Source organism: Bos javanicus, chromosome 1, assembly GCF_032452875.1.
Source record: "Bos javanicus breed banteng chromosome 1, ARS-OSU_banteng_1.0, whole genome shotgun sequence".
Lineage (NCBI taxonomy): Eukaryota > Metazoa > Chordata > Mammalia > Artiodactyla > Bovidae > Bos > Bos javanicus.
In genome coordinates, this window is record NC_083868.1 from 140,989,578 (window position 1) to 141,016,056 (window position 26,479).

A 26,479-nucleotide genomic window follows, 5' to 3' on the forward strand; every position below is an offset into this window, starting at 1 on the left:
CTAGAGAAACAGAGAAAGTGTTAGAAGGGCCATCTCTGCTTCAGCAGGGCAAACCTGCAGGATTCCCAGCAGGAAGGCTCCACACCTACAGATGCTGTTGGGATTTCATGAAGTCCTTTCTCTTCACCTGCAGCAGTGGATCAGCCAGCTCAGCTTCTCTCCAGAAACCTGCCATTTGGTGCAACACAGCTATGAGACTCTTAGTGAGAGAGGCAAATGGGGCCGCCAGGCTGGGTAGCTGGTTTTGAGATGATGAAAACCACTGTCTCTGGGAGGGTTTCAAAAAGAGCAGATTGGGGAAAATAGCCACTTTCTTGAGTCAAGCCTGGAAATTATATCAAGAGTTGACTGGATGACGGTCCAATCAGCTGACAGGAGGATCTAGAAAAACTGAATGAGGCAGTTCATCAGGTGGCTACAAATACCAAAAAAATGGCCCCATTGAAACATCTTTTGAGAGAGAAGAATTAGGAACAAGTGAGTCAGGCCAGGGTATCTTGCAGATGTGGCCAAAATACCAGCCAGAACCCAGAGACAATGGAGTCTGAGATGCAAGCCTAGGAGTCCTGTCTTGTTGCCAGTTTATTTCTGATGAAATCTAAGCCCAATGTGAGAAGTCTTCTGCATCTCAACTACAGACTTGAAAGCTTGATTAAAATCTTATAATTAAAAAATAAATACATATGTTTTAAGTGGTTTACCTCAAAAGTGTTTCTAATTTGTTTTGCAGATAAGGAATATTAAGATCGACAGGTCATATATCATAAGGAAAAGAAGCTTTTTTAAAAATATGAGCCAAGTTTGCTTGTTTGTTTGTTTTTTCCCTAAGAGCCAATGAGACTGGAGCCCCTCTGAAGAACTAGCAGGTATGGAGGCCCACTGAGGCCCACTGGGAATTCACAGTGAGGCTCTGGAGGGCCAGCCCCAAATCAGAGAAAGTGGAGGAGGGATGAATGCATCCCATAAATAAACTACAGGAGAGTCTGCGGCTTAGGAGAATCAGATCCTAGTTCCTGAGAAGAAAACAGCATACAAGCTATTGTTGGTTTTTATTGTTCGGTTGCTAAATCGCGTCCAGCTCTTTGCAACCCCCATGGACTGCAGCACACTATAGATAGAGATGGAGATCCATAGATATACATTTGAGAAAGAATATGTTTGTACACATGTGTTAAATGTAAAAATACATGTATGGGCCCACATATGTGCATGTGTATGCACATACATACATATATTCATATGCAGGATACACAAATGTTGTTCTGTACATGTAAATATATGTGTATACAAATAGATAGACTGATGATACATAGATAGATAGATAGAGGATCAGTTCAGTTCAGTTCAGTCACTCAGTCGTGTCCGACTCTTTGCAACCCCATGAGTTGCAGCACCCCAGGCCTCCCTGTCCATCACCAACTCCCGGAGTTCACTCAAACTCATGTCCATAGAGTCGGTAATGCCATCCAGCCATCTCATCCTCTGTCGTCCCCTTCTCCTCCTGCCCTCAATCCCTCCCAGCATCAGAGTCTTTTCCAATGAGTCAACTCTTCGCATCAGGTGGCCAAAGTATTGGAGTTTCAGCTTTAGCATCAGTCCTTCCAATGAACATCCAGGACTAATCTCCTTTAGAATGAACTGGTTGGATCTCCTTTCAGTCCAAGGGACTCTCAAGAGTCTTCTCCAACACCACTGTTCAAAAGCATCAGTTCTTCAGCGCTCAGCTTTCTTCACGGTCCAACTCTCACATCCATACATGACCACTGGAAAAACCATAGACTTGACTAGACAGACCTTTGTTGGCAAAGTAATGTCTCTGCTTTTTAATATGCTATCTAGGTTGGTCATAACTTTCCTTCCAAGGAGCAAGCATCTTTTTAGAACTAACACCCAAAAAAGATGTCCTTTTCATTATAGGGGACTGGAATGCAAAAGTAGGAAGTCAAGAAACACCTGAAGTAACAGGCAAATTTGGCCTTGGAATATGGAATGAAGCAGGGCAAAGACTAATAGAGTTTTTCCAAGAGAACACACTGGTCATAGCAAACACCCTCTTCCAACAACACAAGAGAAGACTCTACACATGGACATCACCAGATGGTCAACACTGAAATCAGGTTGATTATATTCTTTGCAGCCAAAGATGGAGAAGCTCTATATAGTCAGCAAAAACAAGACTGGGAGCTGACTGTGGCTCAGATTATGAACTCCTTATTGCCAAATTCAGACTTAAATTGAAGAAAGTAGGGAAAACCACTAGACCATTCAGGTATGACCTAAATCAAATCCCTTATGATTATACAGTGAAAGTCAAAAATAGATTTAAGGGACTAGATCTGATAGATAGAGATAGAAGATAGATAATAAATAGATCCTGACACCAATTCCAGTGTAAGAAGCAAGGCTCCCCACACTCACAAGAAGCAATTGTATGACACCAGTGAAGTGTCCTACAATTTAATTCAATTCAACTCAGTTCTGACACCATCTACTCAGAGATTCCACCGGATCCCATGGGTTAAGGGCTCTGTCCCAGGAAATGGCCCCACCCCTTCAGATGAAAATCACAGGTCCACCTTGTCACCTGTGCTTCTGAGGGACAGACAGAAAAGAGGTTTCCACAGACCCTTTCTTGCTGTTGTTCAGTCGCTCAGTCACGTCTGACTCTTTGTGACCCCATGAACTGCAGCACACCAGGCTTCCCTGTCCTTCACCATCTCCAGGAGCTTGCTCAAACTCTTGTCCATTGAGTCAGTGATGGCATCCAACCATCTCATCCTCTGTTGTCCCCTTCTTCTCCTGCCTTCAATCTTTCCCAGCATCTTTCTTGGGTTCCATTAATTTTCTGGAGCAGAACTCAGAGAAACATTTTACTTACTAGATTACTGGTTTATTATAAAAGGATGCAACTTAGGAACAGTCAGATGGAAGAGATGCAGAAAGCAGGCATGGGAAGATGTCTCTTGTTATGTTAATGAAGAGTCCAAGAGTCACCTCATTAACATAAGAGGAGAAAACTTTGTTATTTTCAACACTGGAAATTCCAAAGGCTTGTGGGTCTTGAATGGTCAAACATATATATATATATATTTATAAATCATAATGTTGTAATTAGATAACTGATAGATATGGATGGATGATAGAGACAGACACATGATAGACAGGTAGATAGATAGAAATAGATAGGCAGATAGATAAATAGATAGATAGATAGAGATGATATGTAGGTATAGACCATAGAACTCGCATTTTCAGGACCTGGGAATCCAGGAACCAGATCTACTGAGTCTAAAGGTAGAAACCGTAAAAACCATCAAAGCAAACTTAGCTTTAAGCACAGTCAATGCCCACAGTAGGGTCATTCCAAAAACCTCAGGGTCACTCTAATAGAGCAGACTCTAAACCAAGACAAACTCCAGAGGGCCCAGAGCATGTGAGAGGCCAGATTCTATGGTTTCAAGCTCAAATGCCCACAGGCCAGACAGGGATCTGGGGTATGGGCAGGGAGGGAGCACTCAGAAGCTTCAGGAAGGCAAGTGCAGCAATTCAGGTGTAGGCACATGGCTGCCAGTTCTTCCTGTTTTTAAAGCAGCTTTGTTTCTTAGTTGGAGGATAATTGCTTTTGTGTTGGCTTCTGCCAGACAACAACACAAATCACCTATAATTTTATATATATATAAATTTTATATATATATCCCTTTCTTCTTGAACCTCCTTCCCCCTCCCATCCCACCCCTCTAGGCCATCACAGAGCACCAAGCTAAGCTCCCTGTGTTATACAGCAGTTTCACACTAGCTGTCTAAATTACACATGATGGTGTATATGTATATATATATATGTCAGTCAATACTTTACATATGGAATCTGAAGCAGATTTTTAATCCACCAGTTTTGCAGGAAAATGCAACAGCTGTGAGGTGAAGGTGGGGACACTTGGCTGGGATGCAGGGCAGACTCTGAGAGGGGACTCTGAGGACATGTAGGAGCTTCTAGGTGGGGCAGGGTGTGGAGGGGGAACCCAGCACCCACATGAGGAGGGTAAAGAGGAGCATGGGTTGGAGGCACAGGAGTCCCTGAGGTGGGAAGTGACATTTCCCCCCACAGTCTGCGCCACCCATGCCTCCTGGGGCTGAGTCTCCAGTCTGCCTGTTCACCTTTAGTCCATTTTTCTGTTGTGCTGCTCCCTTTCTTCTTGTTATTTTTGACATTAAAGCTTTTATTTATCATCCCTACCACAAATACATTTTCCAAAACTATGAATCTATCTTTTTGTTTTGTCTATGGCACCTTCCTGGTTGGCTCAATGGTAAAGAATCTGCCTGTAATGCAGTAGACACAAGGGACTTGGGTTCAATCCCTGGGTCAGGAAGATGCCCCTGGAGAAGGAAAGGGCAGCCTACTCCAATATTCTTGCCTGAGAAATCCCATGGACAGATGAGACTGGTGGACTACAGTCTATGGGGTTGCAGAGAGTCAGGCACAACCTAGCAGCTGAACAACCACAGCATGACATCTTCCTACCATATGAGTGTTTATATAGATGTATATGTGTTATGTATTACTTTGTGACTTTTCCATTTTGTTAACAAAATCACCTTACCCTTAGAACCACTTTTACTACTTTGAGTTTTCAAAAACATAATTCCTTAATCTATCTGCAATTTATTTAGGGATATGGCCTGACATAGGAGTTATTTTTTTCCAGACAGACAACCAGTACATTTGTGCCAGCATCACTTTTCAAGTAAGTTGACTTTTTCAAATAAATGTCAACCTTTACCATAAATTAAATTTCCCTATATAGTATTAGAATTGACTTTCAGATTCTCTATTCTATTACATTAATTCATCCATTGGTATGTTAAAACAATATTGATTTGATGACTCTAAAATGTAAATTTCTCTCATTAGTGTTCTAATTGTTTTCAGGCTTCCCCCCCCCATATGATTATTTAATTCTATTCCCCCCAAATCCTCTTGAGATTCTCATTTGAAATAATCAGTATTTTTATAAGATTATGTCTTTCTATCCAATAACACGATCTAACTTTCCATTTACTAAGGGCTTACTCAAAAAAATCATGGCAGACCCTGAGGTCTGTATCCTGGTGCCCTGAGGGCCCTTGGTTGAGTCTGGGAGATGGAGGTGAGTTACAGGTGGGGGTGAGAAAGAGCCTTTGCCCCTACCTTCTTCCAGAACACCTGCCACCCAGGCTTGCTCTTCCAGGGGGATATTGGGCACGTTTTGGAACCACCCACGAGGTCCATAGACCAATTCCCATGGTGAATCCAGGGAAAAGCCACCATGCACATCAGAGGCTAAGGAAAGGCCTGGTCTGCCACACCATTACCACCAAACACACACACACACACACACGCATACCACACACACATACGCAGAAGCTCCCAGATACCAAGCACACAGAAACATATACATACACACACACCACATACCCATACACATACTATTTGCACACACACAGAAACACATCACACATATACCCGCATACCACACACACACCACACACTCCAAACACACATACACCACATATCACATACACCACACACTCCAAACACACATACACCACACACACATACACCACATACCACATACACCACAAAGAAATACACATACACACACCACACACACAGAAACAGACATACACACACACCATGCACATACTACACACACACACTCAGAAACCACACACACCCTACATACATACCACATCAGATCAGATCAGATCAGATCAGTCGCTCAGTCGTGTCCGACTCTTTGCGACCCCATGAATCACAGCACGCCAGGCCTCCCTGTCCATCACCAACTCCCAGAGCTCACCCAGACTCATCCATCAAATCAGCGATGCCATCCAGCCATCTCATCCTCTGGCATCCCCTTCTCCTCCTGCCCCCAATCCCTCCCAGCATCAGAGTCTTTTCCAATGAGTCAACTCTTCGCATCAGGTGGCCAAAGTACTGGAGTTTCAGCTTTAGCATCACTCCTTCCAAAGAAATCCCAGGGCTGATCTCCTTCAGAATGGACTGGTTGGATCTCCTTGCAGTCCAAGGGACTCTCAAGAGTCTTCTCCAACACCACAGTTCAAAAGCATCAATTCTTCGGTGCTCAGCCTTCTTCACAGTCCAACTCTCACATCCATACGTGACCAAAGGAAAAACCATAGCCTTGACTAGATGAAGCTTTGTTGGCAAAGTAATGTCTCTGCTTTTGAATATGCTGTCTAGGTTGGTCATGACTTTCCTTCCAAGGAGTAAGCGTCTTTTAATTTCATGGCTGCAGTCACCATCTACACACACACAAAGAGACCACACACAACCACACCACAGATTTATACACACACACACACACACACACACACAGAGGCTGAATCTAGGTATTAAAAATCAAATACCATTCCCTTTGTCTTAAAGTCATTATTCCCTCTAAAGATGAAAAATTATCTGAATGAGTAACATTTCCCAGGGAGCTTTTAAATGTGAACTAACTCATGGGCCCCCTCAGGGAGAGGAGCATCCAGAGAGGTAGAGAGAGAGACAGGATTACGGGTTCTACAGGAAGTTCTAGCAGAGTTTGTCTAAGGCACAAGGAGCCAGGACACGCAGGCCTACAGTGTCTGGGACAGGTCACGGTTGGATGGGCCTCATCTTATCTGCTGGGTACTTCCGCTCATTTATTGCAATGGTCCTTTTAGAAAAAGGGGTCTACGAACTTTTTCTTAAAAGTTGGAGAGTAAATATTTTAGGCTTTGAGCATCGTGAGGCAAAATGGAGGATATTATGTAGGAACTTAGGCAACGATTTCAAATTTAATTATTTAAAACATAAAAACTGCTCTTAGATTGTGGGCCACGAGGAAACAGGAAGTTGTATGCATTCAGTCCACAGGCTGTGGTTTGATGAGCCTTGTTCTACAGTCTTCCCCAAACTTGGTTGCAGAATTCCAGAATCCATTCTACTGTACAATAAAATGCTGAGAGTTAATTTTGCACATAAAAATATGTCTGCAAAACAATTACATTCACACACTACACATGGAAGCTACAGATTGAAAAAGACGCCATGTATTTGACAATACTGACCCAGAATGACCAAGATACACCCTAGTAAGACTACTGAACTTAAAGGAAATGAACAGGTATCTAGGCAAAAGAGCAAGATCACTGTAAGGGGGGAAGTAGAATCGATAACAGGAGATTTGGCAGGAATGGTTTACACCAAAAGAAATAGACTAACATTTAAAATATGAAAGAAGTAAGCCAGACAAAGATAAGTGTGTTATGATACGTCTTGTATGTGGAATCTAAAAAAAAAAAGAAAAAATAGGAACATATTTACAAAACAGAAATAGACTCACAGACATAGAAAAATCTATAGTTACCAAGGGGGAAGAGGCGGGTATATTAAGAGGTTGGAATTAACATATAGGCACAACTACATATAAAATGAGCTTTGCTGGTGGCTCAGAAGGTAAAGAGTCCACCTGCACCCCAAGAGAGCCTAGATAACCAACAAGAATCTATTGTATAGCACAGGGAACTATATTCAATATCTTATAGTAATCTATAAGAGAAAATAACTCAAAAATAACTACAGTACAAAAATATGAAAGAAAATGTGAATCAAAGTTTAATAGTCAAACAAACTGACTTTCAAATATAAAAAAGCACAGAGAAACTGGTATCATCACTCATGAGCCCTCTTTTGGTACTTTCTAAGGAAATGACTTCAAAAAACCAAAATGACTCTAAGATGCTGATATAAGCACTGTGGTGATCATATAGTTACTTCTATGATTAAGTCTCAATGTGAATGAAAAGCAAGAAGGTGGTATGACTAGGCTGCATGTTCTGACAATGGAGATCTAGTATCATAGAAAAATGGGGGCAGCCATGAAAACAAGATGTTTACAACATCCAGTAATCATATTGGTGATGATAGTATTAGTATTGCTATTCTGAGAACTCTGTGTGAAAAGTGGGATGAATAAACATGCAATTATGGGCATTCTATGTCTGTCATTCTCTTTGTCATTGAGAGCCAGGATTCTTAGTTTGGGAGAAAGGAGAAACAGATGTAGTATAGGAGAAGTTAGGGCCTCTCCCTGTAGTTTGCTTATAATTTGTTGTTTAGTCAGTAAGTCATGTCCAACTGTTTGTGACATGGACTGCAGCACACCAAGCTTCCCTGTCCTTCACTATCTCCCAGAGTTTGCTCAAACTCATGACCACTGAGTTGGTGATGCCATCCAACCATTTCATTCTGTCATCCCCTTCTCCTCCTGCTCTCAATCTTTCCCAGCATCAGAGTCTTTTCCAATGAGTTGACTCTTCACATCAAATGGCCAAAGTATTGGAGCTTCAGCTTCATCATCAGTCCTTCCAATGAATATTCAGGGTTGACTTCCTTTAGGATTGACTTGTTTGATATCCTTGTAGACTCTCAAGAGTCTTCTCCAGCGCCACAGCTTGAAAGCATTAATTCTTTGGTGCTCAACCTTCTTTCTGGTCCAACTCTCGCATCCATACATGACTACTGGAGAAACCATGCTGCTGCTGCTGCTAAGTTGCTTCAGTCATGTCTGACTCTGTGCGACCCCATAGACTGCAGCCTACCAGGCTCTGCTGTCCCTGGGATTCTCCAGGCAAGAATGCTGGAGTGGGCTGCCATTTCCTTCTCCAATGCATGAAAGTAAAAAGTGAAAGTGAAGTTGCTCAGTCGTGTCTGACTCTTAGCGACCCCACGGACTATAGCCTACCAGGCTCCTCCATCCATGGGAGTTTCTAGGCAAGAGTACCGGAATGGGTTGCCATTGCCTTCTCTGGGAGAAACCAAAGCTTTGACTATTTGGACCTTTGCGGACAAAGTGATGTTTCTGCTTTTTAATACGCTGTCTAGGTTTGTCATAGCTAGCCTTTCAAGGAGCAAGCATCTTTATGATTTGTTCATATTTTTATTAAGGTTTTGTTTTTAGAGCAGTTTTAGGTTCACAGAAAAAATGAGCGGAAAGTACAGAGATGCCCCCCCCAACATGCCCAGCCTCTCCCATCATCAGCATCCCCCACTATCAAGGTATGTTTTTTACAATTGATAGATCCACACTGACACATCATTATCTCCCAGAGTCCATAGTTTATAGTACGGCTCACTCTTGGTGTATGTTCTATAGATTTTGACAAATATATAATGACATGCATATATCACTATAGTATCATACAGAGTATTTCCCTGCCCTAAAAGTCCTCTGTGCTCTAGCTTTTCATCCCTCTTACTTCAGCCCCTAGCAACTATTAATCTTTTTACTGTCTCCATAGTTTTCCTTTTCTAGAGTGTCTCATTTAATTGTAATCACACAGGATGTAGCCTTTTCAGATTGGCTTGGTTACTTAGTAATATATGTTTAAGTTTTCTCCATGTCTTTTCATGACTTGATAGCACATTTCTTTTTAGTGCATCTCTTAGTCCATGTCATAGTCTTATGTACTATTCACTGGTTGAAGGACATCTTGATTGATTCCAGGTTTTGGCAATTATGAACTGCTGCCACTGCTGCTAAGTCACTTTAGTCGTGTCTGACTCTGTGCGACTCCATAGATGGCAGCCCACCAGGCTCCACCATCCCTGGGATTCTCCAGGCAAGAACACTGGAGTGGGTTGCCATTTCCTTCTCCAATGCATGAAAGTGAAAAGTGAAAGTGAAGTCGCTCAGTCGTGTCCGACTCTAGCGACCCCATGGACTGTAGCCTACCAGGCTCCTCTGTCCATGGGATTTTCCAGGCAAGAGTACTGGAGTGGGGTGCCATTGGCTTCTCTGAATTAAGAACTAAGTTGCAATAAATACCCAGTTGCAGGTTTTTGTGTGGATATAAGTTCTCAACATCTTTGGGTAAATACCAAAGAGGGAATTGCCAGATCATATGGTAAGAAAATAAGCTTGCCAGTTAGTACCAGTGGCAAAGAACTCGCCTGCCAATGAAGGAGACGAATGAGACCTGGGTTTGATTCCTGGGTCAGGAAGATCCCCTGGAGAAGGAAATGGCAACCCTTTTCTGTATTCTTGCCTGAAGAATCCCAGGGACAGAGGAGCCTGGTGGGCTATAGTAAACAGGGTCTTAAAGAGTCAGATGACTGAAACAACTTAGCAGGCAGAAGGCATGGGAAGAATGTGTGGTAGTTTTATTTTCAATTGGAAGTATCAGTATGCACTCATAAAGACTGGACTTCTCTGGTGGTGCAGTGGATAACAATCTGCCTGCCAATGCAGGGGACACGGGTTGGATCCCTGTCCTGGGAAGATTCCACGTACTTCGGAGCAACTAAGACTGTGCACCACAACTACTGAGCCTATGTGCTACAACTCCTGAAACCCACATGCTCTAGAGCCAAACACTGCAACTACTGAGCCCGAGTGCTGCAACCCGCCCGTCTAGAGCCTGTGCTCTGCAACAAGAGAAGCCACCATGCCGGGGTCCAGCCCCGGCTGATCCAGGGTATTCGAAGGAGAGATGGCATAGGCGACCTATTTATTTAAATATTTATCAAAGATATAAAGAGTAATAGGATGAGGATAGCTCAGTAGGAAAATTCAGTGGAGAAAAGAGGCTGAGTAGCTTGGTTTACGCGGGAGACCAATAAAACTTCAAGACAAGAAGTTTGCACCACTTACGTAGGCTGCAGGCGTCCTTCCATTCTCCCGAAGGAGAGGAGACACTGAGGCCTCCCCAGTCGGATCTTAGAAGCCCAGGCATAATTAGCAAGCTTGGCGGGTTCCACGCTCCAGATGGAGACTCAGCCAGAATTTGGGAGAGAGAGCGACATGGGGAGACCAAGTTTCAGTGAACAAGGCCCGCACTTTATTTTTCAAAGTAGTTTTTATACCTTAAGTTGTGCATAGAGGGTAATGGGGGAAGGGGTGGAGTCATGCAAGGACAGCAGTTCCTGGTCCTAATCAAAGCCAGGCTTTCAAACTTACCATATGCAAAAGTTCAGGTGAATTACATCATCTTCTGGCCAGGAGGCCTGTTAACATTTTAAGAAAGTTATCTTTCTCTAAAGGTGATTATTCCAAAGTCAGGCACCAGCCTCCAAAAAAGCATTGGACAAAGCTGCATTCCTATAGTGCAAAGGTGAGGTGGGCTCAATCAAGAAAAGAATTAACTCAAGGGTCCAAGGTTACAAACATTGAGGCTACTACTTACATTTCTATACACCCATTATATCAATCAATACACTGCCAAGGACACAGTAGGTAAGGAGTATGGAGACTTAGCAGCAAACATTGGCCCAATAAGTGAAAAACCCTTCACCAATACAATTTCTAATCAATCTTTTAACTGCTCAAAGGAATCTGTATTTAGACAGTTTAGAACATCTCATGCCTCTCACAGTTGGGAGGCTCTGAACAATCACATGTGGCCGGAAAAACCTATTTAGGCAGGCTAGAGGACTTCCAAAGGAGTTTGTAGGTTGAAACACTGTCACACCCAGGAATTATTAACTGGAGCTGTAAGCTAACTCTTTTTCAGAGAGAGGTAGTGGGGGACAGCCCCCCATAAAGTCAGAGGTGTAGGTGAAAGCACAAAGCAGAAAGTAGGCAGACTCTGGTTTTGGGAGTAGATGCTCGAGAATTTCCAGGGGGACTCCTGAGGCTCGATCCCGCCTTTGCGTATGCCGTGCCTCCTTCCTCATGACCTTTGTCTTGGGCGGAGTTCCTCATGCTGGCTCCTGGCAGTGATAGAATTCCAGTTGAGCTATTCCAGATCCTGAAAGATGATGCTGTGGAAAGTGCTGCACTCAATATGCAATATGCACTCAATATGCAATATGCCGGCTCCCGGCACCACCACAGTGAGAAGCCTGTGTACCAGAGCAAATATTAGCCCCTACTTCCCACAACTAGATAAAGCTCACACATAGCAATGAAGACCCAGTGAAAAAAACCATATGTAAATAAATTTTAAAAAAGAATGTATGTGTGTGTGTCTACATGCACATATTACATATGCTTTTATTAAAAACACTGGGAGTCTTTGAAAGAATGGCTGACTCCAATAGCATCAGCATCCCTCAAACCAGATTATTGCTTTGTTATTGGAAATAACATTATCCATTAAAATAAAATATTTCTTATAGAAATGGATGATTTCAAGTTTGGGACAAGGAAATGCACTAGAAAAAGCTTAAAATACTTCTCACATCGTAAAGTATGGGGGCTACAAAAATTACTAGAATGATGTCAAATGAAGGACAAGTTGCAGAAGCTCCCATTAGCCAACAACATGAAGCAATTTGAGCTTCAATAGCAGTACCGTGGATTAAAACCTATCAAATATATTTATATCCCTTCTTTCATATAATTACATATTATTTTAAAAACTACTGATCACCTTTGGAAAATGATAGAAAATCAATTAATTATTTTAAAAACTGGAAAAGAATGAGGAAAGGTAAAGCAAATATTGAAAGCTGTTTAAAAAGAACACACAATATTTACTGCTGTTTCTATATGAACAAAGCTACTGAGCATCCAGATAGTAGACATGAAGTCTTCCTTATAAAGATATTCTTTTTAACAAATATAAAGGAAATCATCAAACAGAATGTCAAATAGTTAGCTTAGATACCCCATTAGGGAATTGTAGATAGAGAGGGAACTTTAGGGGGATTTGGGAGACCACAGTAAGACTAATGATCACTCAAGAAAGTAATGGGAAAATTCTGCAACAATGTGGGCCTGCTTGACTCATAAAGCAATATAAGTCACTTAGCATCAAAGTCAGATTGGTTGCTTAACAATAAAATTAAGCTAACTTGCTTAGCAACAAAACCATGTAACAGAAGCGGGAGACATGGCCCCAAACAATAAAACAATGGTGGCAATGAGACCTATGCCCTGCCCAGTGAGTTCAGTGAGTTAATAACCCCCCAAATATGTTATTTGGCCTTTGAGACATGTTGTTTGCACCATGCCCCAAGACAATAAAACAATAGTAGAAAATAAGGCCTACAACCTGCCCAGTGCTATCTTCAAGTTAATAACCCTCAAAACAGACTCTGTACACACAAAATCTTCCTCCAGTGCTCAAATCCAAGGATGCTCAAGTCCCCTGCAGTTGGGCCTCAGGTTGGTTCCACATCCTCAGAGGCAGCGGGCTGGCTATATTTCCATCAGGTGTGTGCTCAGTTGTTTAGTTGTATCCTACTCTTTTGCAACCCCATTGACTATAGCCCAACAGTCAAAATTCTTCTGTCCAATGAATTTTCCAAGAAAATTGGAGTGGGTTGCCATTTTATCCTCCAAGAGATCTTCCCAACACAAGGGTCAAACCCATGTCTCTTGTGTCTTCTGTATTGGCAGACAGATTCATTAGGAAGGTTGTAAATTAAAAGATATTTAAGGAACTGTCAAATTAGGAAAAAAAATAGATGAGACTAAGCAATTCTATTTAGGGAGCCAAAGTTGGACATTAAACTTTAAAAAATTGGAAGGAAGTTGTCATAAAAGTCAGAATAGTGGACTACTTTTGGGGGGTTTGCTGCAATGGAAAAAATACACATGGAGAAGAGTCTGTGTGGATGAATGATGCTACTTTTGATCTGGATAAAAGCTACAAGTGTGTCCCCATTGTTGAAAAATCTTTGGATAACATGAGAATTGGGAGTTAAGTTTTGCTTAGGGCAAAATGAGGACAGCAGCCCAGGAAGGAGTGTTTCAGATAGCTCTGAGGAAGTACTCCAAGGAAGTGAGGGAAAGATTCAGATTATATAGAAGTTTTGCAACAAAGGGTAGGTACTCAAAACATCAAAAATTAGTTTTAATGAAAGAAAACCAGATAACTCAAGTTAAGGAAGTGAACCCTTTTCTATGTTTGGGAAGATGCAAGAGTGTGGGCCCACTGAAATCCTTCCTTTGACATGCACCTCAGCTATCTGGGGCCAGAATTCTGTGTTTTCATATCCTGAGTTCCTCGGGGCTCACTGCAGGGATTGGCTGCTGTCTGATGGCTACCAGATGGCAGGTACTCTTCTTCCTGATTGTCTTCAGGCTCACCAGCTCACCAACCGTGGTAGCTGCATTTGCTGATGGCTGTGACATCTTTGTTTACTGAAATTGTTACTGAGTCCATGCTTGCCCAGCTTGCCACATGACAGGCCAATGAATTTGAGAGACAGACGAGATGTTGAGGCAAGGGATGTGAAAGTGGGATGACCATCCAGAAAGTGGGATGACCTAGAAGACAGCAGACTATTGTCTCAAAATAACCATCTTGTCGGGGTCTGAATGCCAGGTTCTTTCATGGATCAGAGATGGAGGGGAATGAGGAAACAAAGTAAAAAGGCCATTTAATCTTACAAATATCTCCTGGAATGGCAAGCTTAGGGCAGGGGGATGTGTTAACTTCCTTGCTGCCATCTGCAGGTGAACAGAGTTCTGAACAAAGCTACTTTAGTTTAATAGACAGAGAGGCAGGATTCTCAGCCATCATGTGTGATTATAATAACAAAATCAGCCAAAGAACCATATCTAACAAGGAAGAGTCAAAATTGACTCTTCTCTGTTATTCCCTGTTACAGTATGGCAGGAAATATTCCATTTCTCATTATTATGGTGACTAACTAAGCAATGTATGTGTTTTGTGTGGCTTTCTGGATTTCCTTTAAAGAAAGCTGAGTGCCAAAGAACTGATGCTTTTGAACTGTGCTATTGGAGAAAACTCTTGAGAGTCCCTTGGACTGCAAGATCAAACCAGTCAATCCTAAAGGAAATCAGTCCTGAATATTCATTGGAAGGACTGATGCTGAAGCTGAAACTCTAATACTTTGGCCACCTGACAGTTTTTTGCCAAGAACTGACTCATTGGAAAAGACCTTGATGCTGAGAAAGATTGAAGGCAGGAGGAGAAGGGGATGACAGAGGATGAAATGGCTGGAAGGCATCACCGACTCAATAGACATGAGTGTGAGCAAGCTCTGGGAGTTGGTGATGGACAGGGAATCCTGGTGTGCTGCAGTCCATGGGGTTGCAAAGAGTTGGACACGACTGAGCAAAGGATTTTAAAGTGAAAAAAAAAATTTAAAAACAATCATCTGGACGATCTTCTAAGTTGTTTTTCCCCTCAAAAAGCCAATCTGTTTTCTTGTACAGGGCTAAGTCTCTAGAGAAAGAAAGAAAAGATAGGAGGTCAGAATGTGGCTTGAGGTGAAGAATGTAAAGCAAAAATAATTAGTACTGTTCATGCAAGACCATGTTAAGAGAATTTCTTACAGAATCAATTACTTGATTTTGAGGACCACAATGTATGTATGGCTAATGAGAGGTGCAAACAGCCAAAGTAGTTAAATTAAGCAGAAAAAATAATAATGGGGAGACTAACTTTCTAACTATACAAAGGTCATGCACTCCAAGTATCAGAACACAGTACCACATTTTTTATCATACCAAGTAATTTTATTGTGCATTAATTAGATGAATGTTAAGAATGTGTATTGACCAAAACATTTGAGTAACAAGACCATAGAGGGTAACTTAGTCTTCTTTAATATAATTGCTGCATAACACCTTTTAAAGGTCACAATTCTGGACTTTCTACCAGGATTGCTGATAGATTTGAAAATCCTTCACTGGAGACTTGCAAATTGGGCCTAGTGACTAGTCCAGCTAGACAACTGAATTAAGTTTGACCATTAGGTGTGGCAGAGACACAACTGTGTTTCAGTCTTAGCAATCAATATTTTTGTCTCCTACATTTCATTTTAAATATTTGCATGAAAAGTAATCTATAATAGTATTTTATTCTGAAGGCTCATACCCACAAACCTTTAAAATATATTTTTCTGTTAGCTGAGTAGGTGGTCTATTTGTGGTTAAAGCCAAGGGTCTTGCATCATCTGCTGTGCTCTGAGGGAGGAGGCCAGCACAGCAGGAAGTGAGTTTAGCTCCTGGCAATCCAATTTACCCCATTGTCTCCTTGGATTAGGCGTCAGCTCAGCTGGCCCAGGCACATTGCTGAATTGAATTAACAAGGTTATTCAAAGCCTGAAATCTCTGTGATAAAGGAATGTTATTCACACGGTAATTTTATTCCTGATTTTCAATTAGATTTTTTTTGTTATTTTCTCCAAAGTAAATTAAAATGCTTTATTAAAATTAATGCAACTTTCATAAGAAACTTCTCAGGTAGCAAACACAGCACCTATACAGTAGACCCGTATTTCCTGACTACGTGTCCAAGGCCCAAATAGAAATATTCACGCATCCATGCAAAGTCCCTTCAGTTGTCTGACTCTTTGTGACACTATGGACCACTGCCCCCCAGGCTCCTCTGTCCATGGGACTCTCCAGGCAAGAATACTGGAGTGGGTTGCCATGCCCTCCTGTAGGGAATCTTACTGACCCAGGAATGGAATCACATCTCTTAAATCTTCTGTATTGGCAGGCAGGTTCTTTACCACTAGCGATGCCTGAGAAAAATGGAAGCATGAAGGCATGGATTTCTAGGGACTTCGCTGCTGAGAACAGTCTTGTTGCTCTGAGATTCCAGATCAACTGCATACAGTAGAATTTAAGAGTGGAAGCAAAGATTCAGAAATCTGAGAAGAAAAATGTAGAATCAGGCCAGATGCAATTGAATCATACATTGCAAAGACGCTTCATAAATAAACCTTTCATAAATTCTAGCAAGAAAACAAAAAACAAAATGTGTTGGATGGTGTAGTTTCAGGGATTAGCCTTTTATACTTGTTTGGATCTGGCTGTAACAAAGCTTCTGAAGAGAAGTGGAAAGAGAAAACTCCAGCTGAAGTAACCCAGAAGTCAGAAGAATCTCAGAGGTGACCCTGCCAGGCACCAGCTCACTACTCACTCAGCATACGTGAATTCTTTGCACAGCTTCTCTGACAAGCTGTCATCTAGCTGCTTAGCAAGGACACAGAGAGAGGGACTCAGAAGACTTGAGGATAAAGAACCCTTGAGCCCTGGGAAAAATGATAAATGAAGTCTATCTTTGTGGCTTCCAAGATCCCTATGCCCTTTCTACTCTGCAGAAAAATCTCTATACTTTTTCATCCACCTAGTACCCATTTAATTTCCTGGCTGGGGACTTTGCAGTTAACTAGAGTCCAAAATGGGATGTAAAAATGCTTTCTGTGATAACAAGGTCCCTGTCATGGGAAGTAACCAAGTCAAAGACACACAACCATGAGCCAGGAACCCTCTAGAAGTACACAGAACAGGGAAGGAGGCTGATGGCCCCCATCAACACATAAACAATGACCTTTATGACATCAATTGCATATAGATATCAATTAAACAAATCTTTGACAATATACCAAACAGTCTATTGCATATTACCATTGAGAGGGTAACAGGCAGGAAGGCCAGGGGTCTCCAAATGGAGGAAATAGCCTGCAAGTGTCAGACATTTTTATCTGTCTTAAGTGGCAGGAGGAAACAAACTAGCAATATTTTTTCCTTCTCTATACAAATTTAAAGGGAGGTTTCTCTTAAAATACTGTGCTGCCATAATGACACTTGGTTTAGCCTGAAGTTAGCTATTCTTGAGCCTAGAGATAACCAATGCCTTTTTCTTATGGGAATGTTTGTCTTAAGCTATGCTAATGTACTATGCCTTTACCCCAAACTCTGTCTCCAAGTCGGTTCCGTCTCTTGGCCCAGAACCTATTTGACAAACCAGTATGTTATACTCAGATATTGTTCCCCTAATCTATGTAAATGAAACCATTTGTATGGTGGTCTGCCCTTCTTCAAGATTCAAGTTAATCATTTTATGGCCCAGGATAAACCATTTGGTGCCAAGATTATCCCAAAATGCATCTTATGGGTGAGGGGCCTGGTGCCATTCTGAATTTTAAGACATTCCTTTCTTTCATTAACAGACTGCTAGTGACTATATAACATCCAGCTGAAGACTAGCAGGGGGGTACTCTTTCTGCCCCCTTCTGATGCCTATGTCAGAAGCTTTCTCTATCTCCTTTATACTTTAATAAAACTTTATTACACAAAAGTTCTGAGCGATCAAGCCTCGTCTCTGGCCCCGGATTGAATTCTTCTCCTCCGGCGGCCAAGAATCCCGGTGTATTCGCATGATTCAACAACAACCTTTCACCATGAAATTGCACATTGAATAGTAAGTACAGGGACTCCACGTTAACTTCAATGGTTAAGACTCTGCTTACAGTGCAAGTGGTACAGAGTCCATCCCTGGTTAGAGGAGTAAGATCCCACGTGCTGGATGACACATCCATAATTTTTTTTATAAAAATAAAGGGAATAAAACACACTCACACAAAGAATAAGCACAAGGACCATGTGTGCTTTCTTGCTTGGAGCAAAGTGATCAGTGTTTGCTAAATGAATGAATGAATCACTTACAAAGCTAAGTGATGGTTAGCTAAGTGATATCATCCATCAGGTCCATACAGACAAAGCTATGGTTTGGTATGCCCATCTCTTGAAGAATTTTCCACAGTTTGCTGTGGTCCACAGTCAAAGGCTTTAACATACTGAATGAAGCAGAAGTAGATGTTTTTTCTGGAATTCTTTTGCTGTTTCTATGATCCAATGGAAGTTGGCCATCTGATCTCTGGTTCCTCTGCCCAAGTTCATGTCCATTGCATCAGTGATGCCTTCTAGCCTGCTCATCCTATGACTCCCTCTTTGCCTTCTGCCCTCAATCTTTTCCAGCATCAGGGACTTTTCCAATGAATTGGCTGTTCACATCAGATGACCAAAATACTGGAGCTTCAGCTTCAGCATCAGTCTTTCCAACAAATATTCAGGGTGGATTTCCCTTAAGATTGGCTGGTTTGATCTCCTTGTTGTCCAAAGGACTTTCAGGAGTCTTCTCCAGCATCACAGTTCAAAGGTGTCAATTCTTTGGTGCTCTGCCTTCTTTAGAGTCCAGCTCTCACAACCATATATGACCACTGGGAAGACCATAGCCTTGACTGTATGGACCTTTGTTGGCAAAATAACGTCTCTGCTTTTCAACACACTGTCTAGATTTGTTGTAGCTTTCCTGTCAAGAAGCAATTGCCTTCTGATTTCATGGCTGCAGTCACCATCCAGTGATTTTAGAGCCCAAGAAGAGGAAATATGTCACTACTTCTACATTTTCCCTTCCTATTTGTTGTGAAGTAATAGGGCCAGATGGCATGATCTTAGTTTTTTTAATATTTACTTTTAAGTTGCCTCTTTCACTCTCCTCCTTCACCCTCATCAATAGCCTCTTTATTTCCTCTTTGCTTTCTGCCATTAGAGTGATATCATCCTCATATTTGAGGTTGTTGATGTTTCTCTCGCCTGTCTTGATTCCAGCTTGTAACTCACTCAGCCCAGCATTTCTCATGATGTTCTCAGCATATGGGTTAAACAAAAAGGGTGACAACAGATAGCCCTGTGGTACTCCTTCCTCAGTCTTGAACCAATCAGTTTTCAGGGTTCCTACCATTGCTTCTTGACCTGCATACAGGTTTCTCAGGAGACAGGTAAGATGGTCTGATATTCCCATCTCTTTAAGAGCTTTCTACAGTTTGTTATGATCTACACAGTCAAAGCCTTTAGCTAAGTCGATGAAACAGTTCAGCTCAGTTCAGTCACTCAGTCGTGTCCGACTCTTTGCGACCCCATGAATCGCAGCATGCCAGCCTCCCTGTCCATCACTAACTCCCGGAGTCCACCCAAACTCATGTCCATCGAGTCAGTGATGCCATCCAGCCATCACATCCTCTGTCGTCCCCTTCTCCTCCTGCCCCCAATCCCTCCTAGCATCAGGGTCTTTTCCAATGAGTCAACTCCTTGCACGAGGTGGCCAAAGTATTGGAGTTTCAGCTTCAGCATCAGTCCTTCCAATGAACACCCAGGACTGATCTCCTTTAGGATGGACTGGTTGGATCTTCTTGCAGCCCAACGGACTCTCAAGAGTCTTCTCTAACACCACAGTTCAAAAGCATCAATTCTTTACTGCTCAGGTTTCTTTATAGTCTAACTCTCATATCCATACATGACCACTGGAAAAACCATAGCCTTGACTAGATGAACCTTTGTTGGCAAAGTAATGTCTCTTCTTTTTAATATACTGTCTTGGTTGGTCTAACTTTCCTTCCAAGGAATAAGCATCTTTTAATTTCATGGCTGTAGTCACCATCTGCAGTGATTTTGGAGCCCCCAAAAATAAAGTCTGACACTGTTTCCACTGTTTCCCCATCTATTTCCCATGAAGTGATGTTTCATGAAACACAGGTAGATGTTTTTCTGGAATTCCTTTCCTTTCTTAATGGTGCAGTTTGATCTCTGGTTCTGCTGCCTTTTCTAAATCCAGCTTGGACATCTGTAAGTTCTTGGTTTGTGTAATACTGAAACCAGCACACAAGATTTTAAGCATGAACTTACTAGCATGGGAAATGAGTGCAATTGTCCCGATGGTTTGAAACATTCTTTAGTGCTACCCTTCTTTGGAATTGGGATGTGGATTTTTGGTAACCATAGGCTCAAAGATTTCCAGAGCTCACTCATGACTGGGAATTATTCAGGTATCCACCAGGCAATAGCTGCTCACTACATACATAGGGCATTCCTTACAGACATCAGAAGGGCTTCATCTTAGTAGGGGGAATAAACCAGCTCTAAAAATGGGCTACTTTAACCCATGACATAATCTTTTTTAAAAGCACTTGAAAAGACCAAGCAGGTTTACATGTAACTTAGCTGTTTACTAGAATAAATTTCAATATTCTCTTTTAAAAAGCAACAAAACTCAGTGCTCAATAGCATAAAACACAACAATTAAAAGATTACTAACACATAGAAGAGCTGAAAAATGCAATCAAGAACCAAAATAAAGAATCTATCAATAGAAACAGATCAAGAAATAACAACATGAGCAGAAAATTCATTAAAAAGTTACTATAAATAATATAAATATGTTCAAGGATTTAAAGTAAAACATGAATATTGTGAGTAAAATAAAAATATAAATAAAAGACCAAGTAGAACTTTTAGAGATTTAAAAAATACAGTATCTGAAATTAAAATTTCACTAAATAAATAAAATAGTAAGTTAGATACTTCAGAACACAAGAAGCAAGGTCAATAAGCTTGAAGACAGCAATACAATCTACTCAAACTCTAGAGGGAAAAAAATCAGAAAAAAAGCTTCAGTAGAGTGTGATATTATATCAAGATATCATCAATAATCATATCATTCTAACATAAAGACCATTGGAGTTCTAGGAAAAATAAGAGAGGCCAGAAATATAATGAGGAAAAAATATTTTTGAAAATAATGGCTATATTTTTTTCAATATTTGAAGAAAATAAGAAAGTTATATATACACTTATCATGCAACCCACACTTTCAGTCCTAAGTGTTTATCACAATGAAAATAGACATCCACATAAAAACTTGTACATGGATGTTCATACCAGCTTTATTATAGATAAAGCAGCCCAAGACAGGAAACAGCCCAACTGTTGGAAACAGGTGAACAGGTAAATCAACTATAACATATCCACAAAATAGATACAGCTCAGTAAAAAAAAAAAAAAGAAGAAGAAGAAGAGAGGGAAGGAATGAATTATTGACACATGCAACTGCATGGATGACTCTCAAAAATATGCTAAGGAAAAGAATCAAACCCCAAAGAATGCATAATGATGATTCCAGACCCATGATGTTCTAGAAAAGCAAAACTAACTTACGGTAACAGAAAGCAGATCATTGGCTGCCTGTATTGCAAATAGATAAAAGAGGAATTTTTAGAGTGATGAAAATGTTCTATGACATGATTGTGGTTGTTATATGACTATAAATTCATAAAAACTCTTGAAACATGTATTTCAAGAGGTTTTACTTTTATTGCATGTAAATTATACCTCAACAAAGTTAAATTTTTTTTTTTCTATGTCATAGGGCATGTGGGATCTTACCTCCCAGATCAGGGGTTGAACTTACACCCCCTTCAATGGAAGCTCAGCATCTTAAGCACCAGAGCACCGGGGAAATTCCTTAACTTTTAAAATACATAAAGCACTAAGCCCTGCACCTGCCATGTAGCTAATGCTTAAGAAATGTTAGGAATGAGGAGGAGGGTCAGGTGAGAAAGGAGGAAGGCTGAGGAGGAAAATAGGGGGAAAAGAAAGGGAAGCTATTATTATTCCTAACTTCATTTAATAAAAGTATTTAAGAAACACTTATTCAATAGCAACTTGTTTGCTCTCAAAGAGTTCATGAACAACCAAGGGAAGGACATGTCTGATATTATGATACGGATAACAGTGCTACAAACCAGGGATTCTTTCCTGGGCTTTCTACGGAAATTTAAGTTTCCATAGATCTTCAAGTGTGAGAAATGAATAGTCAGGTGGGAAGAGAGAGAACACTGCCAGAATTCTCCTTTGAAAATAGCTTAGCCATTAGCAGAAAGATGTGACTGTTTTGAGGAATCCTTTGACCTCACGTTGAAGGTGGGAATGGGAAGCCCTGCCACTGGAATGAGAGGCTGAGGTGGACATTTCCTGTTACTGGGGCAGGAGAATTTAGGAAATAAATGGTCAAGTCCTGATCAATCCCTCTGGCCTGCACCTCTCACCATGTTTATAGCAGTGTGTTGTTCTGGTGGATAACAGCAAGGCATTCTTGAAAATAAAATCATTATGAATAAGTCAATCACATATTTACTTTACATAAATCTTATGAGTGATGTTTCAAAAATAATAAATTCTGAAAGCAAAGTAAAACCTTGCATGTGTGCTAAATCTCTTCAGTCGTGTCCAACACTGTGCAACCCTATGGACTGCAGGTGCCAGGCATCTCTGTCCACAGGATTCTAGGCAAGAATACTGGAGTGGGTTGCCCTTCTCTTCTCCATGGGATCTTCCCAATCCAGAGATCGAACTTGCATCTCATGTCTCCTGCACCGGCTGGCAGGTTCTTTACCACTAGAGACACCTGCGAAGCCCAAAAGACACCCTTAAGCTGGCAATTTTGCATAGTGCTATCAACCCAGAGAGGAGATCCAAATTTTAATTTTCTCCAATCTTCACCAGCATTTCCCAGTGTTTGAATATCTACTATGGGTCAGACTCAGGGCTTCCTAGGTAATGTAGAGGTAAAGAATTCACCTGCTAATGGAGGGAATACAGGAGATGCAAGTTCAATCCCTGGGCCAGGAAGATTCCCTGGAGTAGGAAATGACAACCCACTCCAGTATTCTTGCCCAGGAAATCCCATGGACAGAGGAGCCTGGTGTGCTACAGTCCACAGGGTTGCAAAAGAGTTGGACATGACTGAGCCTGCCCACACTAGCCTGGGTCAAACTCAGGCTTTAGCCTTTCCTTCCAGTGAAACACTGATTACATACCCGAGCCCTCTGTTTCCAGAGGTAATCAAACCTCTCTCACTGTTTGTTGAAAGCGACTTAAGCTCTGAGAAAGGAAAAAGCATACCAGAGCACAAAATCAATAGCCTTGCCCTCTGCTGGGACCAGTTCACGGAACTTTCAGATTCGATTCAGTTCAGTTCAGCCGCTCAGTCATGTCTGACTCTTTGCAACCTCTCCATATCAGAAGTGGAATTCTGAAAAAAATAAAAAAGGCTGGGGAAGCACCATCAGCTCCTTTTGAAGCAGGACAGCTAGCAGGTCATGCAAATATTTCCAAGAGCTGTAATTGGAAAAAACACACCTGTGAGAATCAGAAGTCTTGAGAGTGCTGGTTTTGTTCATAAAGGTCTAGTTGCCTTTTCCCATGAAAAGCCAGTGAAACAGAGCAGAACTCTCTGGTCCTTCCCCAACATGGCCTCCACTTGCCTTTCGTCTGTAGAAAAATTTTTGCCAATAAGTTTAATCAGAGAAATACGAAGATACAGAGTAAAAGGAAAGCAGTCAAACCAGACAAAATAATAATAATAATAGTTTCATCAGTAAGCTTAGTCAATATGCCAGCAAATTTGGAAAACAGGACTGGAAAAGGTCAGTTTTCATTCCAATCCCAAAGAAAGGCAATACCAAAGAATGCTCAAACTACTGCACAATTGCACTCATCTCACACGCTAGTAAAGTAATGCTCAAAATTCTCCAAGCCAGGCTCCAGCATTATGTGAACCGTGAACTTCCATATATTCAAGCTGGTTTTAGAAAAGGCAGAGGACCCAGAGACCAAATTGCCAACATCCCCTGGATCATTGAAAAAGCAAGAGAGTTCCAGAAAAACATCTACTTCTGCTTTATTGACTATGCCAAAGCCTTTGACTGTGTGGATCACAATAAACTGTGGAAAACGCTCAAAGAGATGGGAATACCAGACCACCTGATCTGCCTCTTGAGAAACCTGTATGCAGGTCAGGAAGCAACAGTTAGAACTGGACATGGAACAACAGACTGGTTCCAAATAGGGAAAGGAGTACATCAAGGCTGTATATTGTCACCCTGCTTATTTAACTTATATGCAGAGTACATCATGAGAAACGCTGGGCTAGAGGAAGCACAAGCTGGAATCAAGATTGCCGGGAGAAATATCAATAACCTCAGATATGCAGATGACACCACCCTTATGGCAGAAAGTGAAGAGGAACTCAAAAGCCTCTTGATGAAAGTGAAAGAGGAGAGTGAAAAAGTTGGCTTAAAGCTCAACATTCAGAAAATGAAGATCATGGCATCTGATCTCATCACTTCATGGGAAATAGATGGGGAAACAGTGGAAACAGTGTCAGACTTTATATTTGGGGCCTCCAAAATCACTGCAGATGGTGACTGCAGCCATGAAATTAAAAGATCCTTGGAAGGAAAGTTATGACCAACCTAGATAGCATATTGAAAAGCAGAGACATTACTTTGCCAACAAAGCTTCATCTAGTCAAGGCTATGGTTTTTCCTGTGGTCATGTATGGATGTGAGAGTTGGACTGTGAAGAGAGCTGAGCGCCAAAGAATTGATGCTTTTGAACTGTGGTGTTGGAAAAGACTCGTGAGAGTCCGTTGGACTGCAAGGAAATCCAACCGGTCCATTCTGAAGGAGATCAGCCCTGGGATTACTTTGGAAGGAATGATGCTAAAGCTGAAACTCCAGTACTTTGGCCACTTCATGTGAAGAGTTGACTCATTGGAAAAGACTCTGATTCTGGGAGGGACTGGGGGCAGGAGGAGAAGGGGACGACAGAGAATGAGATGGGTGGATGGCATCACTTACTCGATGGACGTGAGTCTGAGTGAACTCCGGGAGTTAGTGATGGACAAGGAGGCCTGGCATGCTGCAATTCATGGGGTCGCAAAGAGTCGGACATGAATGAGCGACTGAACTGAACCGAACCGAAGCATAGTCAAGGACCTTTAGTTCCTCCTCAAGAGCTATAGATAATATTCAGAGCCATCTGTGTGAGCTGTCTTAGAGATGCTGAAACCCCCACCAGGTACAAACAGTTAACTACATGATGACCAGACTGTAGCCATGATATAAGCTGCCACAGTTCTGAGATTTGGCCTCAAAGAAATGGGAATAAACCGACCCTGGAACTGAAGACTACCTGTACTTAAAACAATCAAGATATTCTGCTCACACCACCGATGACCAATTTCCAGATGACGGTCAGAGCTGACTGTGAAGTTTCTGCATGGAGCCCCTCCCTCTGCCTGTACACCCTGAAACACCCTCTTAAAAGCACCTGCCCACTGATTGACAGAGATGAGTCAACTTACCGACACGAGTCTGCCCTCCTCTTGGGTTGCTGCCCTCTGTAATAATGCAAACATTCCTTTCCACCAATTGCCTCTCAAATACTGGCTTTTGAGCAGCAAACAGCTGGATCCCACCTTCTGTAACATTAGCACTTAGGATAGAGATTATTTACATTTTAATTGCAGAATTGATGCTCTTTACTCTCTTTGAAATATTGAAGGGTTTTACTACTGTTATCTTTAAGGTGAAAATAGGTAAGCAGGGCAGGATTCAGACAGTAGCTCAATCCTAATGACAGAGGACAAATCATCTCAGCCAGGTTCCCCAACCCTGTGGAGAGTCGGCTGCAGGGGCAGCTCCTGGCCCTCCATGTGGTACAGGGTAATGGCCCCTAAAGATGCTCATGTCCTACTTCATGTGACTTGTTAATATGTTATCTCTCAGTTAAAAAAAGAGTTTGCAGATGTGTTAAGGTTCCTGAGATGGGGACTCTTTCCTGGGTTATCTGTGTGCCACGCTAAGTCACTTCAGTTGTGTGACTGGAGTTTGGGACCCCATGTACTGTAGTCCCCAGGCTCCTCTGTCCATGGGATTCTCCAGGCAAGAATCCTAGAGTGGGTTGCCATGCCCTCCTCCAGGGGATCTTCATGACCCAGGAATTGAACCCAAGTATCTTACATCTCCTGCATTGGCAAGTGGATTCTTTACTGCTAGTGCCACCTGGGAAGCCAGGTTATCTGAGTTGGGCTCAATATAATCACGATGATACTTATA

At 41.7% G+C, this 26,479-nt stretch overlaps 1 long non-coding RNA gene across 1 annotated transcript; it reads right to left on the reverse strand.

Moving 5' to 3' along the window:
- Positions 1 to 1,036: 1,036 nt before the first annotated feature.
- On the reverse strand, positions 1,037 to 24,797 carry LOC133250607 (uncharacterized). The gene is made up of 2 exons (XR_009737360.1): positions 23,481 to 24,797; positions 1,037 to 1,763 (listed from the first exon to the last, which is right to left on the reverse strand). It is a non-coding gene; the product is annotated as an uncharacterized LOC133250607 (long non-coding RNA).
- Positions 24,798 to 26,479: the final 1,682 nt, after the last annotated feature.